Source organism: Cupressus sempervirens, chromosome 11 (genome assembly GCF_028749045.1).
Source record: "Cupressus sempervirens isolate cs-2001-9-10 chromosome 11, ASM2874904v1, whole genome shotgun sequence".
In the NCBI taxonomy this organism is placed as follows: domain Eukaryota; kingdom Viridiplantae; phylum Streptophyta; class Pinopsida; order Cupressales; family Cupressaceae; genus Cupressus; species Cupressus sempervirens.
Window position 1 is genome coordinate 38,537,548 of NC_143128.1, and position 16,993 is coordinate 38,554,540.

Here is a 16,993-nt window from a genome sequence, read left to right on the forward strand (position 1 = left end):
ATTTTTCTTCTTAGCCACTCTATTTTACTGCAGAGTATAACCAGTTGTCAACTCTTTTTTGGTGCCATTCTTTCTACAAAAATTTACAAACATATTGGAGGTCTACTCCCCTCCTCTAAATGATCTAGGGACCTTAACATAGTGTCCACATTCTTTTTTAGCGAGGGCTTTAAATTCTACAAATTTGTTAAATGCTTTAGATTTGTTTTACAAAAAATACACCTATATCTTATGACTGAAATCATCTATAAATGTAATAAAATATGTACTCCTGCCAATAAAAGTAGTTTTCATAGGGCCTACCAAATCAAAATGCACCAATTCTAATGGTGCTCTAGCCCTTTTAGAATTTTCAGAATTAAAGGGAAGCCTATTTTGCTTATCCAATATGCAAGCCTCACACTTGTCATATGAATTTACAATGTTTGGCAAACCATCTACCATTCTTTTCTTGGACAACAAATTTAAACCAACAAAGCCAAGATGTCCATACCTAAGATGCCAAATCTTTGAGGGGTCTTCAATCATGCTCCTAAGAGCCAATTGCTAGTGTACTATTGTACATGTATACTTGGGAGTTGTAGCATTGACTTGAGAAGAGAAACATGTCTCTATCCTCAATGGGAACATGCAATTATTTGTCATTTGGACTGCTGCAAGTAATCTATTACTCCCATCCTTCTCATGAATGACAGATTTGTCATTTTCCATCAACACTTTATATCTATTTTGAATGAGTTGTCCAACACTCATCAAGTTGTGCTTCATACCGAGGGCAAACTACACATTTTGTATTTCCTCCTTCTCACCTTGCTTAGTGGAGACCATGATAGATCCTTTGCCCACTATGGGAATGGTTCAATCATTTTCCATTTTAATTTCAAACATAAAAGTCTTATCAATAAAAGAAAATTTACTTTCATTACCACTCATGTGGTTGCTACATCTATTGTCCAGGTACAATACCTCAGGGATTCCTTCTTCACCAATGTTACACATGATGAATGCAGTGGGATTGTTTGCATTTCCCATGTTCACATTAGCCACATTAGCATTCTACTTTGACTGAACACCCTGTTTCTTCCAGCATTCACTTGTATAGTGTCCATACTTATGAGAATAGTAGCATTCAACATTACTCTTATTGGAGTTGTAATTCTTCTTACCTCCTCTAAAGCTATTTTGGGAGGTGCTTGCTCCTTCTTGGTTGCTTGCTCTTCCTAAGCTTTCTGTACCAACATTCCTTTGACCATTCCTTCCATGACCTCTACTTCTTGAGCCTCTACCGAAGCCATTTCTACCTCTCCCCCTACCTCTTGAATTCTCTTGTGCCTTGAAAGATCGCTCTTGGGAAGTACTAGCTGACCTATTTATCCAGTGCTCATGGGTTTGAAGAGTTCCCATCAACTCATCCATGGTCAATGTGGTGAGTTCCTTTGCTTCCTCAATGGTCATCACCAAGTTGTCGTATTTCTAAGGCAAACTCCTCAATTTCTTCTCTACAATTCTTTGCTCATCATATTCTTCTACATTTGATTTGAGCTAGTTTATCAAAATAAAGATTCGTGAGTTGAACTCTGCAATAGGCTAATTATCCCTCATTTTAAAGTTTACAAACTCTCTTCTGATCATTTGTAGCTTTACTACTATGACCTATTAGTTTCCTTGAAGTTTTTCTCAAGGATATCCCATGCTTCCTTTGCATAATTTGCTGCTGCAATTTTGGGAAAGACAATCTTTGTCATCGCTACCTCAATTAGACTTAATGATTTAGCATCTTTTCTCCTTGACTCTTTCAACTGAGTCTTTTGTGTACTTTTGAGGGTAGCATACTAAGTTGGGTCTATCGCATCATTGAACCCATTTATCACAAACTCCCATAAATTATGTGCAACCATTATGGTTTTCATCTTCTTTATCCATGTATCATGATTTTTTCCATTAAAGGATGATGGCTGCTACCATATCTTTCCTACATCTCTTGCCATGTCAAATATCTCAGAAAAATACCCTAACTCACTATGGATGTGGGGCCTCAAAGCTCTGATACCATGTGAAGAATATTAAAATCACAAATTCAAAAATTTCACTTGGCACATGAAGGTGTCAAGTGACAATTTTTACTTAACTCGTGAAGCAGCCTAGCAGCAGGAGGATTCCAAGTAAGCTTAGCACATGAAAGAGCCCAGTGAATTTAGCATGTGAAGGGAAACTCGACACAAATGGATGCTGAGTGAGCTCAACAGGAAGCAATTTTGAGTGAGCTTAGTAACCACTACAAAGTGGTACTCAGTAGAAGTGGATGTCAAGTGAGCTCGACAATAATTGCAAAGAGAAAACTCAAACAAAGACAAGACTGAGTGACTAGATTTACAACGTGAATGTTCCCACCATTAAAACCAAAGAGCTAAAGTGTGAAGCTTTCAACAATGAACTTCTTAAATGCAATAAATAGAGGAAGAACAATGGATTTTAGTATGCCTACTTTCTTTCTATTCAACTTTGATTAAAACTATTACAAAATCTAGGAGCATTTAGCTTCAACTAGAAGAACCCTAAAATAATTCTAAAATGTTCAAACTTTAAACCTTAAACTTACAACTCTAATGGCTGCATATAGAAATGCTTGGAGAAATCACTACTTCACAAGATAAATCCAATAAATAAAAAACTTATAGAATGACTAGAGAAGAAACACATGAAATTGCAGACACGAAACAAACTTCCTTCTATCTCTATACTCCGACGACCAGATCTGTTGATCAACTTCTTTTTCTTCTTCCTTCTCTATTGTAATCACTTTTTCTTTTCTTTTCTTTTTTTTCAACTAGATGAATGAGACCGATTCATTCCTTTTGTCTCCTTTCCAAAAAAAATTCTCCCTCTTTTCCAGATTTGAAAAATTCACCTAGCCACATTCAATTTTTTGAACATTCTACAATTCGTCAGGTGGTAGGTGGTCATTTAACTCCAAGGGAAAACAACTACAACATTAAATATTTCAACAAATTTTGTAAAGCTTATGTCATCAACTTTGTTATACAAAAGAATATGCTATCATGGAACAAATAATTCCACATAATTTCATAACTATGCCATTAGCTTTGGAGAATCAGGAAGATTCATTTTTTTATCATAAATGCATTCTTTCAATTCATCCACACTACATTTCTTCTTGGCACACTATCTTAATTTTTTATTATTGTAGGTGTGGAGGTGTGGAAAATTAATGTAGCAAAATATGTTATTATCCCAAGAATGATTCACCCAATTATATATTGCTAGTGTTATGTTATTTCTGAGGGCATTACTCATGGAAAAGTAACATGTTTTTGGACAAGATTTTCAGTTTTAGGTAGGTTGGACAACTATTCATTCATATGTCATTAATTGGAAAATATTGTTAGAGTTACGACAAATATTTGTTAATTAATTGACTCCTTCTAGAAACCACTAGCAACATATTGGTTAAGTTGTTTTAATCGAGAAGAAACTAGAAACTTCTTTGTTGAGTTTTCCTGATCAAGAAGCAACTAGAAACCTCTTGGTTAAGTAGAATAAAAGGTGGTTAAGGGAGGCATTTGCACAATAGAATAGAATAGAGAACAACAAGGAGTTGTAAAAGCATTTGCAGTGTTAGCAAATGAGTTTTTAGTGATAGCAAACAATCTTGTAGTGTTAGCAAGGGCACAATGAATTGGGGATAGTAGTGGAAAATATTAGTAGGAGAAATTAGGAGGTTGTCTAAAATTTGCTAGTGAGAGGCAAGGAATTTTGTATCCCTTGATTTGTTGAAGTTAATATATTTTCCATCTATAGAACTAATTTTCCCTTGGGGGTTTTACCAAGGATGATTTGTCTGAAAATATTGTGTTCTTTGTGTTCTAAATTTGTTTCCATATTTTATTAGTGAAGTTGCAATTGTGTTATTTTTCAATATTAGCTATAAATTTTTTTATAGTAGTTTAATAATCATTTGCGATAGGAGATTAATAATCAGTGACTACAATAGTGTTAATTTTCTCACACATGTGATTAAGAATACTCCAAATTATAAGATGTTGGTATTTGGTAGTCTGAAAATAAATTCTATATGAAAAAGGTTTATATATGACTCCACTAATACTCGACTCTTGATATGTTTGGCGTTGCTTTGAGATAGTTACTTGATTTTAAAAAAAAGAGAATATGATTAATGATATGACTTAGTTTTGGAGAGAAAAATAAAAGTTGGGAGACTTCATATACATACATGCATACATACATACATATATCTTATTTTGGATGATAATAATATATTTCTTATTTTCCTAAAATTTTTACTTTTTTATTTAAGAAAAATAGTTCTATTTGAAAAAAAAAAAAATTAGATCTATTTTTTTAAAATTCTAATATAGATATGATTACAGTTAGGCTTTGGGTTCAAAGTGCAATTATTAGTTCTATTTTTGTAAGGTTAGTATGAAAGTATTCTTTTAAATATTTTAAACATATTGTATATGTAGTAATTTAGTTGCATACTTTAACACATGATTATTTTTCTTTAGTTTAGTATAATTTTAGTAATTTATTCAACATTGAATTGTGTATACCTTTAATTTATATGTTGTATGCTTAGAGTTAGGAACATGGTTATAGATAGGGACACAAGTAAACTTAGTGAAAGGTTTCCTCCTTAGAAGTAGAGCTATAGTTAGATTTAGCATTAGGAATATGGCTAGGGAAATAGTTAGACATAGAGTGAGGGTTAGGGTTAGGAATCAGGTGAGATTCACATTAAAGTAGTACTTAGTATTATTATGTTAACAATTATAATTAACTTTTATTATGGTTGGGGTTATAAGTGTGATTAGGTGTTAGGATTAGGGTTAGTATTAGATTATAGATTATTTGGGTCCATACTAAGGTATACATGCATATGGTTGAGGTTATAGGGAAGGTTAGGATAAAGATTACAATTGGAGTTTAAGGTTGAGGTGATGCATAGGGTTACAGTTAGAGTTAAGACTTTAGTTATTGTTAGATTTATAGTTAGTTAGCTCTCTCTCTCTCTCTCTCTCTCTCTCTCTCTCTCTCTCTCTCTCTCTCTCTCTCTCTATATATATATATATATATATATATATATATATATATATATATTCCATCTAAAATATTTATTCCTTTATCTGCCTCTCTTAATTCTTCCCCACTCTCTCTCAATCTCTTGCTTCCTACCCTATCCCTTTCCTCTCTCTATATATATGCCCCCAATTACCCTCTCTCTCTCACTCACTCCCCTCTCTTAGATCTTGCCATCATTATCCCTCTCTCTACCCCTATCTCTAAGCTCTCTATCTATTAAAAACATAATAGAATTGCCCTCATCCTCTCTCTCTCTCAAAAAAAAAAAAAAAAAAAAAACATAATAGGATCCCTTACCTCTCCCTATATGACCTAATGTAGAGTCTCACCTTAGAAAACTTAAGAGGAAATTAATCAGTTGACTAAGTTTCTTCAAAGGGCACATACACCTTCCAAGAACAATTTAAAATCAATCCTTGTTTACTATCCAACTACTTTACTTCATATCAATTAATAAATTGTCATGCGACAAGAACTATCGTACCTCCTGTCACCACATTTGGTTTCTTACATCAACTTAATACAAACTGACCACTTCCCTATTTAAATTGAAATATATCAATGACTTCATCATCTATGAATATAGAATACTAAACATCAACTTGACTGCAAATAGATTGTCAATCAACAATAAAATGTGATCAAATCCATACCACCTTTCTCCATACTTTATTTAAAATCCAATAACAAACAACTCATCAAATATGACATCCTCTATCATTCTCCAAATCTACAAATTTAGAATTCAAACAAAACTTTACCATCCTCGTGTATTAGTTATGTGATTTCAGCATATTCATGAATACATAAAGATATTCACCAAATTCAGAGATCTACTTCCACACGAGCATGAGTGGGGTTAAATAAAATAGTAAAAAAAAATTATGGAAATAAAAATAATATGATACATGACTCCTCTACAATCCCCAAAAATAGATTTTGGAGAGTCTAATAGACTACCATCCAGTGGTGTGACTCTCAAAACAATAGATATTTACATTCAACTATTTAGAAAATGTGTTTCCTATAATAATTTCACAACAACAAATTAATGTAGATTCAAAACTAATTGATATGTTGTTGTAATAAAATAAAGGCATTGATAAAATCTTGGAATATTGAATATCAATTTAGCAAAGGAAACAAGGGAAATCACACAAATAAATCACAAAACCAACAAAAAAATCTAGAAATACATTAATTCTTTCTACTCTTCTTGCCATATCTAATCTTCTTCGATTACAAAAATCTACCTTAATAATACTTTCCCTTCTCCTCTTTTGGGAATATGAAATGTCAGCCCAAAAGAAAGAAAGGAAAACTATTTTAGAATCATGATGAATTAGATTTCCGATTTTTTTGCCAACTTCCTAAAGTCATCAATTACATAGTTGGCCCAATTATTGAACACACAAAACACAATTAAATAAAAACAACTCAACATAAAACTGAAATTAACTTTTTCCTAAGTGGCTATACTTTGAGAGTCTATCAAATTACTACTCCAATTATGCCACCACATCATAGGAATTTATTATAAACATTAAAATTTTAAACACTCTTAAAACATAACATTAATTTTCTACATAACTTCCTGTGGCATCCTTAATCCTTTAAGTTACTTTAACAAAATCTATTTGGCCTATCACTGTAGCATGACCCTTGCCCTTCCCTACTCCCTCTATATATATATATATATATATATGTATGTATATATATATATATATATATATATATATATATGTATGTATGTATATATATGTATATATATATATATGTATGTATATATATATATGTATATCTGTATGTGTATAGATATATATGTGTATATATATGTATATGTATATATATATATATATATATATATATATATATATATATGTATATACATATACATATACATATACATATATATATGTATATACATATACATATACATATACATATACATATGTATATGTATATACATATACATATACATATGTATATGTATATACATATACATATACATATGTATATGTATATACATATACATATACATATGTATATGTATATACATATACATATACATATGTATATGTATATACATATACATATGTATATGTATATACATATACATATATGTATATGTATATGTATATACATATACATATGTATATGTATATATATATATACATACATATATATGTATGTATATACATATACATATATATATATGTATATGTATGTATATACATATACATATATATATATATGTATATGTATATATATATACCCCCTAATCATCCCCTCTCTCTCTCTCTCTCTCTCTCTCTCTACCCCAATCTCTAAGATCTCTCTATTAAAAGCATCCTTAGATATTGAAAGTGTAATATGAGTTCCTAGATCTCTCTCTCTCTAGATATGGCCCCCTGTCCTCTCTCCCTCCCTCCCTTTAACCAACTATCCCTCTATCTTCCCTCCATTAAAATTATAATATGAGGCCTCTTACAATTAGACTATGACTATTATTTTGGTTCAGTTTGATATTAACATCATGGTTTGGGTATGTGCAGGATCATGGTGTGCCAAAAAGTGGCGATGTGAAAAAAAAGAGTTTGAAGACGCCTAAAAGTGCTTCAAAATTCGCTCTGACTTTTTTTTACCTATCCAGGAACCAAACCTCGAAGGTTAAGCCGAGCCTTATCAGATATCTGATATCATATCCGATATCCGATATCGGATATCCGATAATATCAGATATCCGATTTTAAATCCAATATCAGACTAATAATTAAAATCATATAATAGTGTGATATATTTTTTAATATTTTTATTATTGATATAAAATAATAATAGTAATATTAAATAATATATCATACTATTATATTATAATAATATTATTATTATTTAATATTATTATTATACTATATTATAATAATATTATTATAATTATTATTATACTATAATATAATAATATTATTATTATAATAATTATTATACTAACTATAATATTATTATTATTATATTATAATAACATATTATATTATAACAATATAATATAATATTTCATATATTATAATATATAGTAATGTAATATAATATATAGTAAATTAATATAAAATATATATAAAATATATAAAATGTAATATATATTATATATTATATGTTATATTATATATATTCTCATATCGGATATCCGATACCTGTGGATTGGATTAAACAAAATCACAAACCCACGGCCCTTATTTTACGCGAATTTGGGCCAGTATAGCGGATCGGATATCAGATAGCAAATCGAATATCAGATACCAAATCAGATATCAAATATCAGGTATGTTTTTTCCCCCCTTGACTTATTTTTAACCTAAATTTAATAGATTTTAACATGATTTTGTTTTTTTTAGTTGAATCTAGGGTTTTCTTGATAAAAATGGTTAAAATTTAAAATTTTTAAAAATATATATTACGTTTTGCAATTCAATAGGAATGACTGATCAAAATGATGACACTGAGGCAGGGAATAATATTCCTCGCAACCCACCACCAAACAATCCAGTATCCCCACAAAACTGTCCACCAAATGATCCTCTACCTCCTCAAAACCCTCCTCGAATCAAGGATTTGATAAATGAAAATCTCACTGAGTTGAGAGGTTTGCATAGAACATACAATAATGTACCTGCACTGGCTCCTATATTATCCACGTTAAACACCATAGCGGATAACATTGAAACCCTTACAAACCAACAAAATGTTGCTCTTTGTTGACATGATGAAATGCACCAAATGTTTGATGATGGTTTGGATTATGATGAGGTCGTGGCCCTCAACATAACCAAAGACGATTTGGAAAGCCTTTTTGCTAACCCAAAAATAGGTATACCAGTTGACCCAAAAAAAACCAAACTATCAATTAAATGGTGCACAAATGACGCCATACGTGCAAATTTTTGGGACCGTTGGTGGATGGTCTTTGATATCCCTCCACATGGCAATTTAGACATACCATTTTATTTTTTTAGAAAATTATATGCAGAATTTGTGTTGAAACTTAAAGTGAACTATTGGAGCATGAAGCCCAACATGGGCTTAGGAGTAGGAGCTCCTCAGGATATACCCTCTTCCCATCGAAAGAAACTTGGTACTTTTGTCCCCCCCCCCCTGATATCTCTCCCCCTCCTCAAGTGCAACATCCAGATATTATGGCAAAGTCTAGCTCTCAGACCATCAGAGCCATTCATAGGTTGAGTAGCCTAATGATATCTCAGGCTAGGTCAGTCCTCCCTCCTCGTGTTGATGATTTTGGTGTCAGCTCATCATCGGCTAGCTCATCACACGTTTGTGTGCCTCACACTTGCATTACATGCAAGAATATTTGCCTAGGTCCCATAAGTGATCTTCCTAAGTATTATTTTGTATTAGACGAGGATACACCAGACGCATGTGCAAAGGCTACAGACCCTGATGCGAGAGAGGAGGGGAATGCAGAGGCATGGACTCCTTCGGTGTCGGTACGTGTATAGATTTTTTTTTATGACATATGTGATTTAAAGTTAATTTTTATAATAGATTAATTTTAATTTTTAAGCCATACTGACTTTTACATGTATGTGATCTTCATTCATGTTTAGTTGATGACCGAGGAGGACCTTAGACAGATAGATGATGCTACACTCTCGGCCATTTCATTTGGCCTTGAGACATCTACAGTACATTATGTTGTGTTCGCATTTCTTTTTTCTATTTGATATTGTAGCATATATGGTTGCTAATCTTTCTTTTATCTTGTAGATACCACCTACCCCGGGGGGACAAAGTGCGGGGGGTGAGCCAACATGCATTGACAAAGGAAAGGTAATTAGATGTTTTCTAATTGATTAAATATTGATGGATTCTTGTAAAATGTTTGTGGTAATCTCATTTAATTACATTATTTATTGTATATAGGGTGTGGCTACTGGTGATGAGCCTGTACAGATTTAGCGTCGTAGATCATCAGGGATTTTCATTCGCACAAAGAGCCCCATTGTATGTATAAGTATCATTTATTTTTTATTTTTATAATTGATTCAGAGGAAAGTATGATTTTTGTTCTATACAATTTCTATGATTTTTTCCGTACCAATAATGATTCATGTCTTGCATATGTTCATTACAACTTAAATAGGCTTATATGCACATGTCCAACTGACCAAGTTGGTTACAAAGGTTTATTTAATCAAACAAATACCAAATAACTACTTTCCCTCCAAAACTAATATGATTGTTTGAATTTGAAATGCAAATTTCAAACTATAGTTTTTATGCATTCCCTAACTTTCTAAACTATTCCATTGACTCAAAATTGGTCATATGGATTTATTAAATGCAACTAAGTAAATTTCCAGAAAATTGAAGTTTTTATTGTTTTTTCTCTAAACCAGAGTACACTCTGATCTCCCTCTTTCAACTGAGATCACATATGACATATATAAAGGTCTACATGACCATTGGAACAACCATATAGGTGTTCCCAACCATAAAACAAATAAACAACTACTTTTTGCTAATACTGTTTAGACTCTAAATACCCTATTCTAAGGCCTTTTGGTACCATGGAGTCACTTGGTTTATAACCACACCAAAATGCTTGTGGGCCTTACATGTGCCTTTATTACAAAACATAGACCAACTTGTAAAATATGGACCAAACCTTTATTCCAACTTCCTAATCTACTTGAATCCTCACTTTCATGGAGTGGCAAGGTGTCGGGCAATAGAGATACTTGTTCCCCCCTGCCACATAGGTTAGGTTCCCTGCACCACCTTTCCTCTCTCTCATTTTGAACACTAGTCCACCAAGTGATTGATGTTCCTCTCAGTCTTGTTGTTGCTACTTTTACCTTCTTATCTACCTCTATGTCTTCAAGATCAAAGTAGTTCTCAATGGCCTCTATCCACCCTAGCACTTCTTCACTATCCATTTTACCCTGGTATATTGGAAAATAAATATGGTTCTTCCCACCATTACCTTGTACTGCCTTAATGATTCTCATAAATCTCCTTTCTTCAGGATCATCTGTTATCTCATGCTCTTGGGCCTTGCATTACCAAACTCTTCTTCTTCATTGTTCTCTCCATGATTTCTTCCTCTAACCTCTTCTCCTCTAGGTTCTTGCCTTTCCTTTTCTAAGGATTCTATCCTTGCAATAAGCTTCAGCCTCTCTCTTCTCATCTTTCTTTCTTTCCTCACTCTAGATGATTCAAGTTCTCTCCTCTCTCTTTTCTCTTTTGCCAACTCTTCTCTCAATTCTTCAAGTTCTCTAGCCATTTGATTTTTAGGAGGCATTTTCACAACAAGTTTTCTTCCTTCCCAAGGGCCAACTCACTGATTCTCTTTCTTTCCTCACCAAGAAATCTCTGGACACCACTTATGTACCTTTCAACTCTAGGACACACAAGGAGGAATTAGACACACCAAGGCTTCACCAAAGGGACCAGCACACTAAGGATTTTCAAGATTATAGGTCTTGGTCACACTCCTAAACACCCAAACTTAAAAACCCTCCTTAAAATGGCTTAACAACTAGGGCCTGCTTGTTCAAACCCCAAAAATCAATTCTAGAACATTTTGACTTGTCTAATGACAAGATATGATCATGACAACCTACATGAACCTATGAAATGACTCATCTACCATATGAAATCCTAATATCCTATCTCATAACCAATTACACTTTCTTCCACATATGAGTCCAACATTATAACTTTGTATGCTTCCATGAGCCATAATTGGTGCAAGGATTGCCCAATTGACTTCAAGAGATGTTCCATGACCTCTATAATGCCTTGGATCTTCAATGTTCCCCTGATGAGCATGGGATGCTCTTACATCACTTATCTTCATAAATAAATTCAAAACTAATTTCTGTGATATTAACAACTACTATTTTGTATCTCATAGGAGACTCCTAGTGCCCATGAGGTTCGACGGGACAGTTATGTAGATTTGATGATGCAGCCACTCACTCCTGAGGAGGAGCCTACAATAGTAAGTTGTAGTTTGAATTCATGACTAAATATGTTATAAATTTAGCATGCTATGAATTATAATGTTATAGTTTAAATTGTAGATTCATCTGACAAAGGTATTTTAACATATACAGCCCACAATCACAGAGGTATCAGCATTGCCGAGGGAATATGAGAGGACTCCTGACCGGCACAGGAGGTCGACGAGCGAGGTATTTATTATGAAATTTTGATAGTATTAATCTCCAATACGGAAAATATCATTATGGATTTGACTAATTCAATGCTAGATATGTAGAATCATATAAATTTAGTAGTCTAACTTTGGGTTTTCCTTTTTTGTTTATGTAGGAGGCATCTGATCCACCTAGTGCAGCGAAGAGGCTGCATTTTGATCATCCACCAGCACCCTAGGATAGTATAGTTATTGTAGGATGCATCATGAGACATTTTGAGATGGCATATGCCACATTGTATACAGAAACATTGATATTATACACATTCTGATGGCAGGATCAGCCACATTTTGTATATGGATCTATGCATTTTGATATATATATATATATATATATATATATATATATTTGAGTACTTTGTCTATGGATACACGATCTTTGATATATATTTGTGTAAAATTGTGTCTATGGATAATTGTATTTTGATATATATTTTTTTCATTTACGTGCACAATGATATACATATTAATTTAGTATCTAGTATTGTTCGATTTATCGTGGATCATGTGTCATGCCTTAAATTTTACTAGTAAAAACACAATTTTTTTTTAATTATTTTTGTAGCTTATGAATTCGCATAAGAAATTACATATTGTAAAACAAGGTTATCATTGAATAGGAGTTCAAGACTCATGTGAATAGTGTGAAGGTGTTAACATTTTAGTCATAGGTGGTTTTCAAATAGATTGGATGATAGTCTAGTTCAAGTTAGCATCACGAGTCAAACGAGTAAGTTCAAGATACAACACTCATAAATTAGTGAGGTAATTCATATCCTAACAAGCCTCTGATACTAATATTCTATTAGGGTCTGTCGGTTGTATCATATGGACTAGGTTGTGATTCTAGCATGTAAGGGAAGGGGATTAGAATTACTTATTATCCTCATTACCAATGTACACACATTCATTAATCATTACAATATATATTAATGTGAAAATTACAATCTTACTATATCCTCATTATCTATCAACATTGCTTCCTCACCAAACTAGCACTCACTACAATTTTCTAAACACAAAAATTACTATTTCAATACATAAACTAAACTCACTCTAACAAAAGACAATTACTAACTATCTAACTCATCAACTACTAACTAATCTAGCTACATTGCCATGCTTTTACATTTACTATTTTAATTACTATAATTACTATACTATTACATTTACTTTTTACATTAAATTACATCTAACTATTCACCATAAGCTCACTTTCTCACTATCAATATTATTATTATCAAATCATGTTAAGATTCAAAGTAGTTTCATAGTATGAATTAGTAAGCACATAAAATGAGGAACTCTTAGTAAGTCTAAGGGCTAATTCAAAGTACTTAACTCAATAATAATTCACGATCTGTATTTAAACACATCCTACTACACCATCGTATTGAGAATGTCAATTTAAATTTGTTAGATGAGTTGTTTATGCAAGGATTAGGTGCAAGCGTATAAATAAGGTTTGTATATAACATACCTTGTCATTCTAACATATATGTATCAATGTATCAATGTGCTTTATTGACTAGATAAAACTAGATTTGAGTTATTATTTTAATCCACCATCCATCCTTATCCTTGATTCTCCAATCCCATCATCCCGACAACTTACTTCATATTAAAACCCTATTATATGTACATCCAATCAATCTTGGCTTTTATTTTATTTTTGAGTTAAATATTTAAATTTTTCATATTCTCTAACATGCACACTAATATGCCTTTATTTATTTAATTACTAATTTATTATTTGAGTGTTGGATGTGACTTAGAGGTCACAAGATTGTAATGTGTACCATTTTGTCACTTAGAAAATATATTAGTCTAGGACACTCATTAGTCTCTATATGCTATTATTATTTTTATTTTTATTGGATAGCAGTCTAGAATCTGGGAATATTCTTTAATGTTGTATTGCTATGTATTAAGGAAGGGATTTATTTGCCTTTACCATACATTTTCTAGAGAGGAAAATGCATGCCTACAACAATGTATCTCATAGATTTTATTATGTCTTCTCTTACAACAAACTTCATTTTTTTATATCATAAAATTAATTTGATGATTTTCTGATAGAGGGCCACACCACTCTAACAACTCACAACCAAGAATGCAACAATATAGAGACCAAGAAAAAAAATGCTTCACAAATAATTTTATTATACTTGAAAAATCATTACAACACCCACAAGATGATGTGACTTCTTCAACATAAGAGAAATCCTAAATAAGAGTCTTCACACCAAGAGCTTCACCAATAACTTCTACTTGAAGAGCTACACCTTTAGAGTTTTCACTCCTTGAAGTCTTCACGCCTTCTAGCTTCTACTTCTCAAACTTGATTAGAAATGCTCATATCCCTTGCTTAAATAGGCACTTACCACCCAATGCATGACTTATCCACAACCTTCTACAATTCCACCTACACAATATCCACAACCTTCTACAACTTCTATAACCTTCTACAATATCCACAACTTTCTACAATATTCATAACTTTTTAGAATTCTACCCACACACCTAGATAAATGGAATGACAACCATTTATTTATTTTATTTTTTTCTATTATGCCACCTATGCACCTCGAAAATAGAAATCACTTTTTTCCTTTTTTCCTGTTTTCCATTTTAAATTATTTTTCTTCCTATTTTCGTCACTTTCTCTCTCCTCCACAATTTTTTTTTTAAATTTTTAATTTTACATTCAACATGTCTCCCCTTTATTTAAGATGCTCCTGCATCATTTTCTTGATTAGAATTGCATTAAGCTTGGTAATTAAAATCAATGTTATCCATGCATGTGATATGAACATAAAAATTTCCTTCCAAATTATTGAGTGCACAACAAGATTGTAAGCAATCTACTAAGTTTTAAATTTATACAATCAATGGTATCACATAACATCTATGGATTGTTATTATCAACTAGTCATTTACAATACCGCAAGGAGAAAATTTTCTTTCACATTTTCAAATGATAACAATGATGTCAAAGCAAATCTATGACTCATACCAATGCTTTCATAACAATATAAATTCCAAATGAAACATGCATATACAACCTTATCAATTATTTCTTCCACATGTACATTAGGTAACAATGATACAATCTCCTTCCATCACAATGGGGCAACATAAGGGACTTTTCAAAATCATAAGGAACATGGACATTGAAAGATATGGACAATGAGTAGCATGAACATTGTCCAACATGATCGTTGAGAACATGAAGAAGCTGGTGAATCCTCCTTCACAAATGAGGGCACAATTTCAAGTTTTCTCATCCAACATCAATCTGCAAGATGATCATTCCAAGCCATTTCCATTGCTCCCTTGGACACAAATCTGCATATGCAACACAAAAAAATAACAAGGACCATGGGTGCTTTCCACCCAACCATAGGCCTCAAAGAGATCACCCCTGTGCTAGGGAACAAGGCTCAAACTGGGATACACATACAATCTTTCAATGCATAAACATTACATTTCAAACTTGAACAATTTCCCCCCAAGACTATTTCACAATGGCTTCATAGATGGAGCCATAAACATAGGGTGAAGGTGTGTTCTAAAATGGAGACTTGCCATACCAAACCATATTTTCAATAAACAATTTTCATGCCCTCTCGGGGCTATCATAATTCACAAAATTTCATGCCCTCTCGAGGCTATCATAAATGAACCATTTAATGCCCTTTCGGGGCCTCCACATTTCCTCCTCCAAACCCACTACCATTAGTTGTAACTCCTCAAACTTCCTTTCTACACCATACTTTCCTTATCACCCCCAGTAAGATATGAAATGTTATGGCATACAATGGAGCCCATACTTCAAGGTTCTCAATACATTTTTCGAACGCAACTTAAGCCCTTCACCTTGGACTTCTCTTCCCTTCCCACAAGGGTGAGTGTAAGTCCCACACCCATAACAATACTCAAGCACAAAACAAGAAAACAAAACCAAGTAGAAATAAAACAAGAAATTTTCAAGAGCACATCACATTTTCACAACACAATATCAACACCCATAATACAATAAGGAAATAGAAAAAATCCAAACCTCATACTCACAATACTCCACACAATACAACAAGATGCACAATGGTGTCACACTAATCTACATGGAATGAACACCATTCAAGCACTCACATGAATGCTACTCCACAATGCAATGCAATGCATACTCCATTGATAAACTCCACACTTGCATATTTTCTTAACCATGCTAAAAGAAAGAAATGGAAAAGAAGCAAGTTTGAGATACCAACCTTGGTCCAAGCTAGGGTAAGGATAGTTGTAGTAGAGCTCCCCTAATCTCCCTCCAAAACCTACGTGTCTCTAAAATTAGAGAGTGGGCAAACACCCTACTAGTTTGGCCAAGACCCTCTAATAAAGCCTTCCCACTAACTTATTTTAGCAAAAAAACTAAGCCACTCCATCCTTACAAACTTGTCTCCTCTAACGGTTCATCGATAGCCCTCACGAGCTCTGAGTTATGACCCTCGAAGGATTGACCTCCAAATGCACTTAGAGCACCTTGGAGACTCCTTGGTACGGGGTGGCCACAAATGATGGATGGTCTTCGTGGCCAGAACAAGGGTGTGACTAGGGTTCACCCGCCCATCTAAAGCTAATGGCACT